Raw genomic sequence first — 13,544 nt, forward strand, 5'->3', positions numbered from 1 at the left:
TGTTAATGGGATCGCAGAAAGTTGGACATGACTGAGTGAGTGAACAACAATAGACCTCTAAGATTTGAGAAGGGGGATGACTATGGGGAGGGATTATAATTCTAAACCAAACGTGGCAGCTGGTTCCTGTGACTTCAGGAAGATTGAAATGAAGTCGAAGGATGGGATGCTATTTACTTGTTATACCTGCCGTCTCTGGCAGAGCTGGGACTTTCTAATGACAAGGAAAGAACATTTTCTCACTCCAGGCTACTGCTGGTAATGGAGAGCCATTGGAAATGTTTTGTTTGTTTCATCAAGGTGGAGGTAACATGGTGACATATAGAACAATCACTCAAACTGCTGATGTAGATGGTAGATTAAGAATGGAGGCAGGGAGACCCACTGGGAGGCCGTTGCTTTAGTTCAAGCAAGAAGTGATGAGGTCTGAACCAGGGTGAGAGCTGTGGAGATGGAGAGGAAGGGAAGGGATAGGATACCTTGAAGTGAAGTGAAGTGAAAGTCGATCAGGAGTGTCCGATTCTTTGTGACCCCAGGGACTGTAGCCTGCCAGGCTCCTCTGTCCATGGGATTTTCCAGGCAAGAATACTGGAGTAGGTTGCCATTCCCTTCTCCATAGGATACCTTGCTGCTGCTGCTAAGTCGCTTCAGTCGTGTCCAACTCTGTGCGACCCCATAGACGGCAGCCCACCAGGCTCTCCCGTCCCTGGGATTCTCCAGGCAAGAACACTGGAGTGGGTTGCCATTTCCTTCTCCAATGCATGAAAGTGAAAGTGAAGTCGTTCAGTCGTGTCCGACTCTTAGCGACCCCATGGACTGCAGCCCACTAGGCTCCTCCGTCCATGGGATTTTCCAGGCAAGAGTACTGGAGTGGGGTGCCATTGCCTTCTCCTTATGGAGGCGTTATTACCAGGCTGATGGGATGTAGGGTGTGAAGGAGTGTATAGGGTATACAACAATGCCCAGGTTTCTGGCTTTGCTTCCACGTAGACAGCCATCCAGATCTTGCCTCTCTCCGTGGGCTTCTTTGAGTACGAAGTGATAAATACACAGGCAAGAGCTTCAGAAATGGCAGAGCTACAAACCCATCATCATCTACTTTATCATCAAAGCCCTTTGATTACCCTACTAAGTTCAGTCTATGGAACGAGGCGTGAGAATTAAGATAAATCACGATAGTCAAGCAGGTATTGGGGATCTTCGGGTCCCCAAGAAACCTCGTATTCCCTACACCTGCCGGGAGCCGAGGGCCCCGCGATAGCGGGCTCTGCCCCTGGGCGGGGCATGGGTGGGGCCTGGAAGCGGCCGTAACCCAGCCCAGCTGCAGCCCGAGCCTCTGCCCGAAGTCGCCGCGGAGGGGACCGGACCCGCCCCGCCCCGCCCCCCACCTCCCTGCTCCGCGAACCCGCTGCGCCTTCTGCCTCCCGCCGCCAGGTCCAGCGGTTCCGCGGCGCTGCCAGGGAGCGAGCCGCTCGTCCTCACCCGGAGTCCCAGGTAAGGGGCGCGGCCCGGCAGCCCGCCTGGGGCGGATCTGGGACCGATCCCCGGAGCGGGGCGCGGGGCACAGTGAGCGGGCATTGAGAAGGAGCACAGGGCAGCGGAAGGGGCACCTAGAAGGGGCCAGGGAGGCCACTAAGGAAGGGTACCGCGGCAGTGAAGGGGCACGTAGCGCGGGGAGGGGCCCTGGGGAGCATCTACCCGGGCTTTGAGGGCGGCGAGGGGAGCCCCAGAGGCAGGGGCAGCGGGATCGGAGGAACAAGAAAGAGGGCGCCGGGGCTGGGGAGAAGGCTGAGCGGCAACTGGAGAGCGCAGCGAAGGCTGGTTGAGGGGGAAACTGGGGGGAGGGGGATGGAGGCGGGGGAGATGTAAGAAGGGAGCTGAGAGGGGCCGTGCGGGCAGAGGGTACCGAGCAGCCGAGGGGCTGGGAAAGGGGTGTTGAAGCGAAGAGATTAAGGAGAGCGAGGGAGGGGAGGTGTGGAAGTGAAGAGCTAAGGGGAGGGGACTGGGTGGTGGGGGTCGTTTTGAGATGGAGGAGTGAGACGAGGAGGGGAAGGCGAGCTGGGCGGGAGAGGGGTGCTGTGCGGGGAGAGGGTAATCTGAGTGTGGTGTGGAGCGGAGCCCAGCTGGGTATGGGCAAGGTGGGTAATTGGAGTGGGGGCTTGGAGGTGGGAAGCTAGGAAGAATGAGAAGGTGGGAGACAAGGCTAGGTCTATCCAGACTGCAGAGAAAGCGGGTGGGGAGCTGATGAAGGGAGAGTCCTGGCCTTGGATATGGGCTGTGGGAGCCTGAGTTCTGGCTAGAGGTGGGCTGTGGAGAGGCACTGCAGTTTAGCAGGGGGTTGGGGGAACTGTCCTGGAACTTGGAGAGTTTAGGGTGGTGGATGGGCTGGGTCATGGTGCAGAGAAAGCCAGGTGTGGGTTGTGGTGTGAGAGTGGGAAGATGATGGGGGCCCAGAGTGGAGTCCAACAGCATCCGGATGCTAGCCCTGTCTTAGCTCCTCACAAGCTGAGGAGGTGGTGCAAGCACTGGAGCCTATTACACTGCTACCTGGAATCAGAGACAAGAAGAGAATCATTGACAGGGAAATTCATCTACAGGCGGACTCTTGTTCTAGAGTCCAAGTGTAGGAAGAGATTTTTAGGGAGGGCAAGGTGGCAGCCTCCGGCAGCTAGTAGAGGTGAGGAGGGGAGTGAGAGAGGGACAGGGACATCCATCTCAACTGCATGGAATCCAGATGGAAAAGGGTACGGGATAGTAAAAAGAGCTGGATGTGTTTGTGTGCACAGGTGTGTGCCCACCTGTTCTACTCATATAAACGGAGGAAGACAATGGAAGTCTGGGAAAAGCCGCCTATGGTATAAGGAAGCCCTGGTGCTGTGTTGTTGTTGTTTAGTTGCTCACTTGGGTCGGATTCTTTGTGACCCTGTGAACTGCAGCCTGCCAAGTTCCTCTGTCCATGAGATTTCCCATGCAAGAATACTGGAGTGGGTTGCCATTTCCTCCTCCAGGGGATCTTCCCAACCCAGGGATGGAACCCATGTCTCTGCATTGGCAGGTGGATTCTTTACCACTGAGCCACCGGGGAAGCCCCTGGTGCTTGTTTGCGGGAGCAAAGACATTCTGCTGGAGGATGGTGGGTCAGGGAAGACTTTGAGGTCATGAAGGATTTAGCTAGCAGGAGGAAAGTATGTTCCAATCAGAGGAAACAGTATGGAAGAAGGCAAAAATCGAAAATGATCTCCAACCCAAGAAATAAATCTCCAATTTCTTATGGATTATGATGTGAAGGGAGGCACCAGTAACCTGTAGAGGATGTTTGAAAAGGTTTTCCCTTTAAGCTGGAATTCCTATGGTTTCTCTTCATCTCCCCAGAGCACAGCGGAGATGGCACACAGTAGGTGCTCAATGAATGTTGACTGAATGAATAACTGAGCTGTGGTTTTGCTCTTGCCTCTATTTCCTCACCTACTCCCAAGAATTGTTGTGAGAATCAAATATAATTTGGGTGAAAGAGCTTCACAAACTGTAAAGTACTGTATAGAAGAGAGAGGGCACTGACGTTATTATGCAGGTTTGCCTACATTATCGGAGAAGGCAATGGCACCCCATTCCAGTACTCTTGCCAGGAAAATCCCATGGATGGAGGAGCCTGGTAGGCTGCAGTCCATGGGGTCATGAAGAGTCGGACACGACTGAGTGACTTCACTTTCACTTTTCACTTTCATGCATTGGAGAAGGAAATGGCAACCCACTCCAGTGTTCTTGCCTGGAGAATCCCAGGGACAGGGGAGCCCGGTGGGCTGCCGTCTATGGGGTCGCACAGAGTCGGACACGACTGAAGTGACTTAGCAGCAGTAGCGGCAGCCTACATTATGATAGTGGTCATATCAACCACTCTTTCCAGTCTGGAGAAGGAAGTGAACATTTATCAAACATCTATTGTATGCAAGGCGAAATACAATGAAAACGCTTGGTAGAGTGCCTAGCATTTAGGTGCTCACTAAATGATAGCTATTACAATATTGTTTCTGTGGCTCTAAGAGATGAAGGGAAACAATGAGGAGGTGGGCTGGGCTGGGCTGGTGGTGGGGAATGGTTTCAAGAAAGGTTGAATCAGATAAGTGAGTGGATATGGCTTTAGGGAGGAGATTGTGTATAGCAGGGTGATGTTCAATTGTCTAACTCCCAATAGGAAGACAGAATTACATTTACTGAGCACCCGCTATGTGTCAAATGGCAGCATATCTGTATGCCTTACCAACATTGTGAGTGAACTGAAAGTGTTAGTTGCTCAGTCGTGTTGGACTCTTTGCAACCTATGGACTGTAGCCTGCCAGGCTCCTCTGTCCATGGAATTCTCCAGGAAAGAGTACTGAACTGGGTAGCCATTCCCTTCTCCAGGAGATCTTCCCAACCCAGGGATTGAACCTGGGTCTCCCCCATTGCAGGCAGATTCTTTACCGTCTGAGCCACCAAGATTGACTGTAATCCTCCCAACAATGGTTATTTTACAAATGAGGAAACTGTCTTACTCATGCAAAGTTTCTTGCCAAGGTCTCATAGCTAATAAATGCTGGGCCTGGAAACTGAATCTAACCTGTTTGTTTGGAATCCCAAGCAATTTCCACTACCCAGGATGACTTGGTAGAAGAAAACATGAAGCATACAGACAAAAAATTTTTTTGGGAAGGAGTTATAAAGCACTGTCATATACTAGTTTTAATTCTTCCGGTAGTTTGCCCAGAAGTCATTTTATTAACTCATTTTATAGATAAGGAAACTGAGACCCAGGGTGTGATCTGCCTGAGGTTACACAATTGCTTAGAGAGCCAGGGCTCAGTCCAGGTGTCTCTGACTTAATCCTGTGCTCTTTCCATCAAAGGGAATTTCCTTTGTGTACCTCTCCATTATATGTATTCAGTTGATCTCTTGCTGCATTTTAGGGCTGTCTCCTCTCCTTCCCCCTTTCATGGCTGAAGTTGGCCTCTTCCTTAGTTGATCAGACTCCAAGTGTTATTTTTCACACCAGTTCTCCTAGGAGCCATTTCCTTCTTCCCCCCAGCCTGGAACCAGAGATGACTTCCTGGATGGTCCCTGGGCCTTCATCTGTATTGCTTGTCACGAAGAGCAAGAGCTCTATCATTTATGTGACTGTCACAAAAGAGAGGGAAGATCTGATTGATGCTTATCTGACAAATGCAGTCTGCATTGACCTGTCTGCTCAGATCTGCCTCTGGCAGCTGCCTGCTGGGGTGGTTTTTACCTCTCTTTTGAATGTCTGTGTAGCCCCTGCCTTCCTTTTGAAAAGATCTCCTTGGGGGCTCCCATCTGAATCTATCTTCCAATTGAACTCAGCTCTCTGCCTCTCCCTGTTCTCACACCATCTTCTGGGAAAGCTGCACTGAGTGTGCATGAGCAGAGGTTGACAGTAGAGTATGGCAAATGCTAGGAAAGAGATCTCAGGTGCTGGGGATGTTCTTCTTTTCTTTTTAAATTATGTCTGTTTATTTTTAATTGATTGATAATGGCTTTACAAGACTGGTTTTGATTTCTGCCACACTGGGGATGCTTTTCTATTCACCCTAAAATTGTTGTGGGCTTTCCCAGTGGCTCAGTGATAAAGAATCCGCCTGCAATGCAGGAGTCACAGGAGACACAGGTTCAATCCATGGGTCAGGAAGATCCCCTGGAGGAGGGCATGGCAACCCATTCCAGTATTCTTGCCAGGAAAAAAACCTCATGGACAGAGGAGCCTGGCAGGCTACAGTTCATGAGGTCACAAAGAGTCGGACACAACTGAGCATGCATGCACTAAAATTGATGTGGTTTTTATTTTCTTTAAGCCCAGTGCAATCTGAAAGTCATCAGATGACAGAAGTTCTAGTAATGATGCTCCAACTGACTTGCTGGGTGACCTTTGACAAATCAGTTCTCTTTGTGGAGCCTTGATTATTTTTTCCCCTGAAAATGAGGGGAGTGTGTCAGACCAGGAACTGAAACTGTTTTTTTACTCTTGGCTCACACCTATGGCAGACATAGCTTAATAAAGGCAAGCACTTTACCTACTAATTCTACACAAGGCCAGTATAGTTTTTTCCGTACACTGTACGTATGAAGCACCCTTATACACGTTTTCTTATTGAAAAATCATAGCAGCCTTCTGCAGTAGGTAATGTGATCACATCATAGATGAGGACACTGAAGCTCAGAGTTTAGGTTACTTGTCCAATTTCATACACTGAGTTACTGCAAAAGCTTGGGACCAAGATCCAGACTTTTTTGTTATGATAAAGCTGCCACTCTAAAATCTCTTCTAATTCCAGAAATCTAAGAGTGCAAGCAGCTGCACTTGCAAAAAATGAAGACCAATAATACAACATTTACATCAAAGTTTGGCACACGGCAAATGCTCAATAAACATTTACAGAAAAGAGTAACATGCCCAAGGATTTAATCTAGGTTCAGTGTTGACAGGGTGTAAGGATAAATAAAACTCAGATGAATCCAGAAGGAGGGATAGACAGTTAATTGTCAAATAAGCTCAAATTATGGAGCCCAGATCAGGGAGGGGGCACTTGACTACAGAAGTGAATTAAAGAAACCAGTGAATTAATATTTATTGAGTACCTCCCATAGGTCAAGAAACCACACCAGCTTATTTACATATGATAAATGTTCACTCTGTTAGTACCATCACTTAGTGAAGTAGGTGGTATTTTCTTGGTTTCAAGGTAAAAATACTGTGGCTTAGAAAGCTGATATAACTCACCCAAGAATTCAGCCAAGGAATAGAGCAGGGATTTTTACTTTTCCCTTATTACAGCATAAAGTGAAGTTGCTCAGTCGTGTCTGACTCTTTGTGACCCCATGGACTGTAGCCTACCAGGTTCCTTCATCCATGGGATTTTCCAGGCAAGAATACTGGAGTGGGTTGCCATTTCCATCTCCAGGAGATCTTCCCGACCCAGGGATTGAACCAAGGTCTCCCACATTGTAGGCAGGCACTTTACCATCTGAGCCACCAGGGAAGTCCTTATTATAGCATGGTACTAAGTTAATCTCAGCTGTTAGCTATGAGTCCTGGGCAGATCCTCGTAACTTCTGGCTCTTAGTTCCTTTCTTGCTCCAATGGGAATAGTAATCACTGCCCTTCCAATTTAATCTTCCAGGTCTATTTATAGGGTAAATAAGATCAAGGAAATGGGTAAGGATTAAATCTGTGTTTTAGTAAAGTTATTTTTTGACCAGGAGATCTCTCTCTTCTCACTTCTGGAGATCTCTCCTAAGGAAATAAATTGTTGTGTTGTTCAGTTGCTAAGTCATGTCCGACTCTCTGCTGCCTCGTGGACTGCAGCACACCAGGCTCCTCTGTCCCCTACTATCTCCCAGAGTTTGCTTAAATTCATGTCTGTTGAGTTGGTGGTACTATCTAACCATTTCATCCTCTGTCATCCCCTTCTGCTTTTGCCTTAAATCTTTCCCAGCATCAGAATCTTTTCCAGTGAGTCAGCTCTTCCCATTAGGAGGCCAAAGTATCAGAGCTTCAGCTTCAGCATCAGTCCTTCCAGTGAATATTCAGGCTTGATTTCCTTTAGGATTGACTGGCTTGATCTCCTTGCTGTCCAAGTGACTCTCAAGAGTCTTTTCCAGCACAACAGTTCAAAAGCATCAATTCTTTGGTGCTAAACCTTCTTTTGGAGAAGGCAATGGCACCCTACTCCAGTACTTTTGCCTAGAAAATCCCATGGACAGAGGAGCCTGGTAGGCTGCAGTCCATGGGGTCGCTAAGAGTCAGATACGACTGAGCGACTTCACTTTCACTTTTCACTTTCATCCATTGGAGAAGGAAATGGCAACCCACTCCAGTGTTCTTGCCTGGAGAATCCCAGGGACGGGAAGCCTGGTGGGCTGCCGTCTATGGGGTCGCACAGAGTCAGACACGACTGAAGCGACTTAGCAGCAGCAGTAGCAGCAGCAAGCCTTCTTTATGGTCTAATTCTCACATCTGTACATGACTAATGAAAAAATCATAACTTTGACTATACAGACCTTTGTTGATAAAGTGATGTCTCTGCTTTTTAATATACTATCTAGTTTTATTGTAGCTTTCTTTCCAAGGAGCAAACATCTCTTAATTTCATCCTGTAATCCCTGTCTGCAGTGATTTTGGAGTCCAAAAAAATAAAATCTGTCACTGCTTCTACTTTTCCCCCTTCTATTTGCCATGAAGTGTTGGAACTGGATAGTTTTTTGAATGTTGAGTTTTAAGACAGCTTTTTCACTTTCCTCTTTCACCCGCATCAAAAGGCTCTTTAGTTTCTTTTCACTTTCTGCCATTAGAGTGGTATCATGTGCATATATGAGGTTGTTGCTGTTTCTCCTGGCAATCTTGATTCTAGCTTGTGATTCATCCAACCCAGCATTTTGCATGATGTACTCTGTATATAAGTTAAATAAGCAGGGTAACAATATATAGCCTTACTGTACTCCTTTCTCAATTTTGAACGAGTCAGTATTTCCATGTCTGGTCCCAACTGTTTCTTGACCCACATACAAGTTTCTCAGGAGGCAGATAAGGTGGTCTGGTATTCCCATCTCTAAGAATTTTCCATAGTTTGTTGTGATCCACACAGTCAAAGGCTTTAGCACAGTCTTAATGAAGCAGAAGTAGATGTTTTTCTGGAATTCCTGTGCTTTCTCCATGATGCAACGAATGTTGGGAATTTGATCTCTGGTTCCTCTGCCTCTTTGAAACCCAACTTGTACATCTGGAAGTTCTCCATGCATGTAGTGCTGAAGCCTATCTTGAAGGATTTTGAGCATAACCTTGCTAGCATGTGAAATGAGAGTAATTATATGGTAGTTTAAACATTCTTTGGCATTGCCTTTCTTTGGGATTGGAATGAAAACTGACTTTTTTCCAGTACTGGGGCCACTGCTGAGTTTTCCAAATTTGCTGACATATTGAGTACAGCACTGTAACAGCATCATCATTTAGGACTTTAAAAAGCTCAGCTTGAATTCCAGTACCTCCACTAACTTTGTTCATAGTAATGCTTCTTAAGACACACTTCACTTCACATTTCAGGATGTCTGGATCTAAGTGAGTGATAACCACACCATCATGGTTATCTGGGTCATTAAGACCTTTCTTGTATAGTTCTTCCGTGTACTCTTGCCACCTCTTCTTGTAACAGTGACCAAAACCATCTCAAAGAAAAAGAAATGCAAATAGGCACAGTGGTTGTCTGAAGATGCTTTACTAATAGCTGAGGAAAGAAGAGAAGTGGAAGGCAAAGGAGAAAAGGAAAGATATGCCCAACTGAGTGCAGAGTTCCAGAGTATAGCAGAGTATAACTTTTCAATAAACATTGCTGAGAAATAAGAGGAGAATGATATAATGGGAAAGACTAGAGATCTCCTCAAGAAAATTCAAGATATCAAGGGAACATTTCATGCAAGGATGGGCATAATAAAGAAGTAAATAGGAAAGAGAACAAATATTTATGTAAAGAAATGGTCACTCTAACTTAATTTATAATAATCGAGAACAGAAAAATAAATATACAACTTTAAAGAATTGGTCATGTGATACAACCATAGGGCTAAATAAGGTGTAGTCAATTGAAATGATATTTACAAGAATTTTTAAAGTCTCAGTAAGATGTTTATGATATAATGTTAAGTGAAAAGGAGTAGGATACAAAACTAAAGATCTCAGCTACTAAAATACACATGGAAGATATAGACTCGAGAGTATGGTATGCTGTCATTTTATATATATATATATATATATGAAGTATGAATAGACTTCTATGTTTATATATGCAAAGACTATCTTTGAAGGATACATAAATTGTTAACATGTTTGCCTCTGGGGAGAGGAACTAGAGATTGGGAATCAGGGGTGGAAGCAAGACTTACTTTTCACTGTAAACCTTTAGGTTCCATATTACTTACTTTTTATGCTGAAAGTTAAGAAAATAATGCAAATGACAAATGGTGATAAAATAATAGTAATTTTACTATATGATAACTTGCAAATTGTAAAGTTTGAATTATTTTTAGTGTAATATAAATGTTTTCAATATATATTATTTATATATAAAGAGTAATGCATACATTGGTTTATTACAAAAGTGTAAAAGGATACGACTTAGGAACAGCCAGGTGGAAGAGATGCATAGGGCAGGGTATGGGGAAAGGGAGGTCTTGGAGCTTCCATGGCCTCTCCAGGTGTGCCACCCTTCCAACACATCAATGTCATCACCAGCCTGGAAGATGTCCACCCCATTTGGATAGGGTTGTTTACGAAGACTTCGTTCCTGCAGGCATGATTGATTAAGTCATTGGCCTTTAGTCATCAGCTTGATCTCCATCCCTTCTACCCTCGCCAGAGGTTAGCAGGTGATGCTGAAAGTTCCAATCCTCTAACTGTGTGGTTGGTTCCTCTGGCAACAAGCCCCTACTCTGAGGTTGTCCTGGAGTCCCAGTCACCAGTCATCTCATTAGCATACAACAAGACACTTAATCACTTGCACTTCCAGAGATTCCAAAGGCTTTAGGAGCTCTGCCTGGAACCAGGTACCCAGACCAAATACATATCTTGTATTATATCACAGTACTCAATAAATCAGAGAAGGTGATGGCACCCAACTCCAGTATTCTTGCCTGGAAAATCCTATGGATGAAGAAGCCTGGTGGGCTGCAGTCCATGGGGTCGCTAAGAGTCGGACACAACTGAGCGACTTCACTTTCACTTTTCACTTTCATGCATTGGAGAAGGAAATGGCAACCCACTCCAATGTTCTTGCCTGGAGAATCCCAGGGACGGGGGAGCCTGGTGGGCTGCTGTCTCTGGGGTCGCACAGAGTTGGACACGACTGAAGTGACTTAGCAGCAGCAGCAGCAGCACTCAATAAATGGTAACTGTTACATGGTTATTGTCACCACCATGTCCCTCATGGAAAATAACGAGTACTTAACAAGTATTTACTGATATTAAGGCCAGGTATACCACAATATATATACTGTTTAAGTTAAATAATAGGATATAATTTCAAAATAGATGATACTCTGGTGTGTGAAAAAATAAAGGAGGAAATGTACTTCAAATATTAACGATGGCAGTTTCTGAGTGGATGGGGTATCTAGTAATTTAAAATTTTTCTTTTTTATAGTCTTGTGTTTTTCCCTAACATTTAATAATGGATATATACTTTCAAAGGTGAAATTTTTCTCTTGTAAACAAACAAAGATGACCGGTAGCAGAGCGGAGGATGGTGTGAGGTCGTGATTGCTTCCCTTGTCTTGGATAGAAAAAAAGCATAATTCCTTTGACTTGCCAGTTCTAGAAATGAGCTCTGCATCTTGTGCAATGAAAAACTGAAAAGTTCGGGCTATGAGACAGTTGCTGCTAAGTCGCTTCAGTCCCTATCCGACTCTGCAACCCCGTAGACGGCAGCCCACCAGGCTCCCCCGTCCCTGGGATTCTCCAGGCAAGAACACTGGAGTGGGTTGCCATTTCCTTCTCCAGTTGGATCAGGCCAATTGTTCCCCTCCAGTCTCACCTTTTTCTTTCGTGTAAATGCTATGTCTGAGTCTCCAAGTGTCCTGGGCATGTTCCACACCTGCCTAGTGAGCCTTGCCAAGGGGCAGACTGATACAGTGGTGGGCGTGTAGGTCCCAATAAAGCCTTGAGAGCTGGGAGAAAAAGAGAAGGAAGAGAAGAGGCCACTGAAGGTTTGTGGTGGCCTATTTAAGGAAGTATTATTAAGGGCTGCTAATAATCATACATATTCATCTGGCTTTTCTTCAAGAGAGCTTTTCACCTTCTGCATTTGTCAGCTTCTTATCTTTATAGCTCAACTGAGAGGCCCAGAGAGATAAATCCATCTCTCTTTCTTTTCTTTTGAGGAAAAGGCAGGAATTCCTAAAGAGGATGACACTCTGGACATCTTATGTCAGGGCTGTCCTTCCACCCTCCTCTTGACTACACACCCCACCCTCCTGAGTACCCAGTGTTAAGCAGAAGGAGTGATGGCAGGTGAAGAAGTAGGGTCCCTGCAGAAAAAGAAATAAAAAAGCAAGTAAGACTATGGGACCAAGTGCTCGATTATGGATGGCTTTCAGACTCAAATCATTCTAGAAAAGGAGAGGATAGTGGCGGGACTGTGAGTGCTGAGGTCTCAGGGAAGGTCTGGCATGTAATAAATACTTGCCAGAGGAATGAATGAACAAATGAACAGGTAAATAAATGAAGGAACTAGGCTTTGAAGGATTTGGAATAATAATAACTTATATTCACACCTGTTGGGATTTACCAGCTTATGAAGATCTTACTCCTTGTTTTCTCATTTGAGTCCTGTAATAGCCCTGTGAGAAAAGCAGGGCAGAAATTGTTCTCCCCATTTTCCAGATTATGAGATTGGGCCCCAGAGTGGTGATGTGACTTTTATTAATTCAGTATACATTTACTGAGTGCTGATTACATACTAGGACTTGTGCTGAAACTAGAGAAATACATTAAGAAATGAAATACATTAGGTCCAAGATGCTTGGTCTAAAGGAGAAGCTGGAATAGTAAACAGTTCTGAAATGATACAAGTGCTATTGGAGCGCACTGGGAGCCTAGGGCCAGGAGTGCATCCTCTGCCCTGCCCAGGGGAGGTGAACCTTCACATGGATCTGCGAGGTTGAACAGGAGTTTATTTGAAGCAGAAGAGTATTGTGGGCAGAAAGAATACAGAGCTAAAGGGACAGAAGCAAGAAATAACAGCGTATTTGGAGTGGAGTATAATTTGGTATGGGCTTCCCTGGTGGCTCAGTGATAAAGAATCCACCTGCTAATGCAGGAAACACGGGTTTGATCTCTGGGTTGGGAAGATCCCCTGGAGAAGTAAATGACAATCCACTCCAGTATTCTTGCCTGGGAAATCCCATGGACAGAGGAGCCTGGTGGGCTACAGTCTGTGGGGTTGCAAAAGAGTTAGACATGATTTAGCAACTAAACCACCACAACAACAGCATAATTCTATAAAAAGTAGCACAGGTTGGTAGGGAGAAGCCTTAGGGGAAGGTAAAATTTAGAGAATTTATTCTTTGGTTGGTTGGTTCTTTGTCAAGTTGAAAAGTTTGGGCTTGATCTTTAGAACTATAGGGAGCCATAAATGTTTTTGAAACAGGAGAATGAGAGCCCTGTGTTGGCTTTTCCTGGAATGTTCAAACATTTGCCGTCTTGACCTTCCTCCCTCTAGCCACTCCAAAATTCAGCTTAGGAGCTGTCTCCTACAGGAACCTCTCCTTGACCACCATGTCTTCAGAAGGTTAGGTGCTTCTGATGAGCTTCCTCAGCCAAGGCTTCCCTCTGTCTTATCACTTATCCTCTGCTTTGTTACTTTGTGTTTGAGTTTTTGCTCTAATCTGCGGCCACTCAGAGGTCAGACACCATGTCTGATTCATATTTGTATTCTTTGTGCCCAGCACAGTACTTGACTCAGAACAGTGTGCTCAGTAAATATTTGCTGAAGGAATATTTGGGAGGA

At 45.5% G+C, this 13,544-nt stretch overlaps 1 protein-coding gene across 1 annotated transcript in view; it reads left to right on the forward strand.

Moving 5' to 3' along the window:
* Window positions 1–1,340: 1,340 nt before the first annotated feature.
* RAB3B (RAB3B, member RAS oncogene family) overlaps window positions 1,341–13,544 on the forward strand; it is a 78,930-nt gene continuing 66,726 nt past the window's right edge. Inside the window, exon 1 of the mRNA XM_070368072.1 lies at window positions 1,341–1,494. The gene's annotated coding sequence lies outside the window, so the exon portion shown is untranslated. The remainder of the gene's footprint in view (window positions 1,495–13,544) is intronic.

Source organism: Bos mutus, chromosome 3 (assembly GCF_027580195.1).
Source record: "Bos mutus isolate GX-2022 chromosome 3, NWIPB_WYAK_1.1, whole genome shotgun sequence".
NCBI classification, from domain to species: domain Eukaryota; kingdom Metazoa; phylum Chordata; class Mammalia; order Artiodactyla; family Bovidae; genus Bos; species Bos mutus.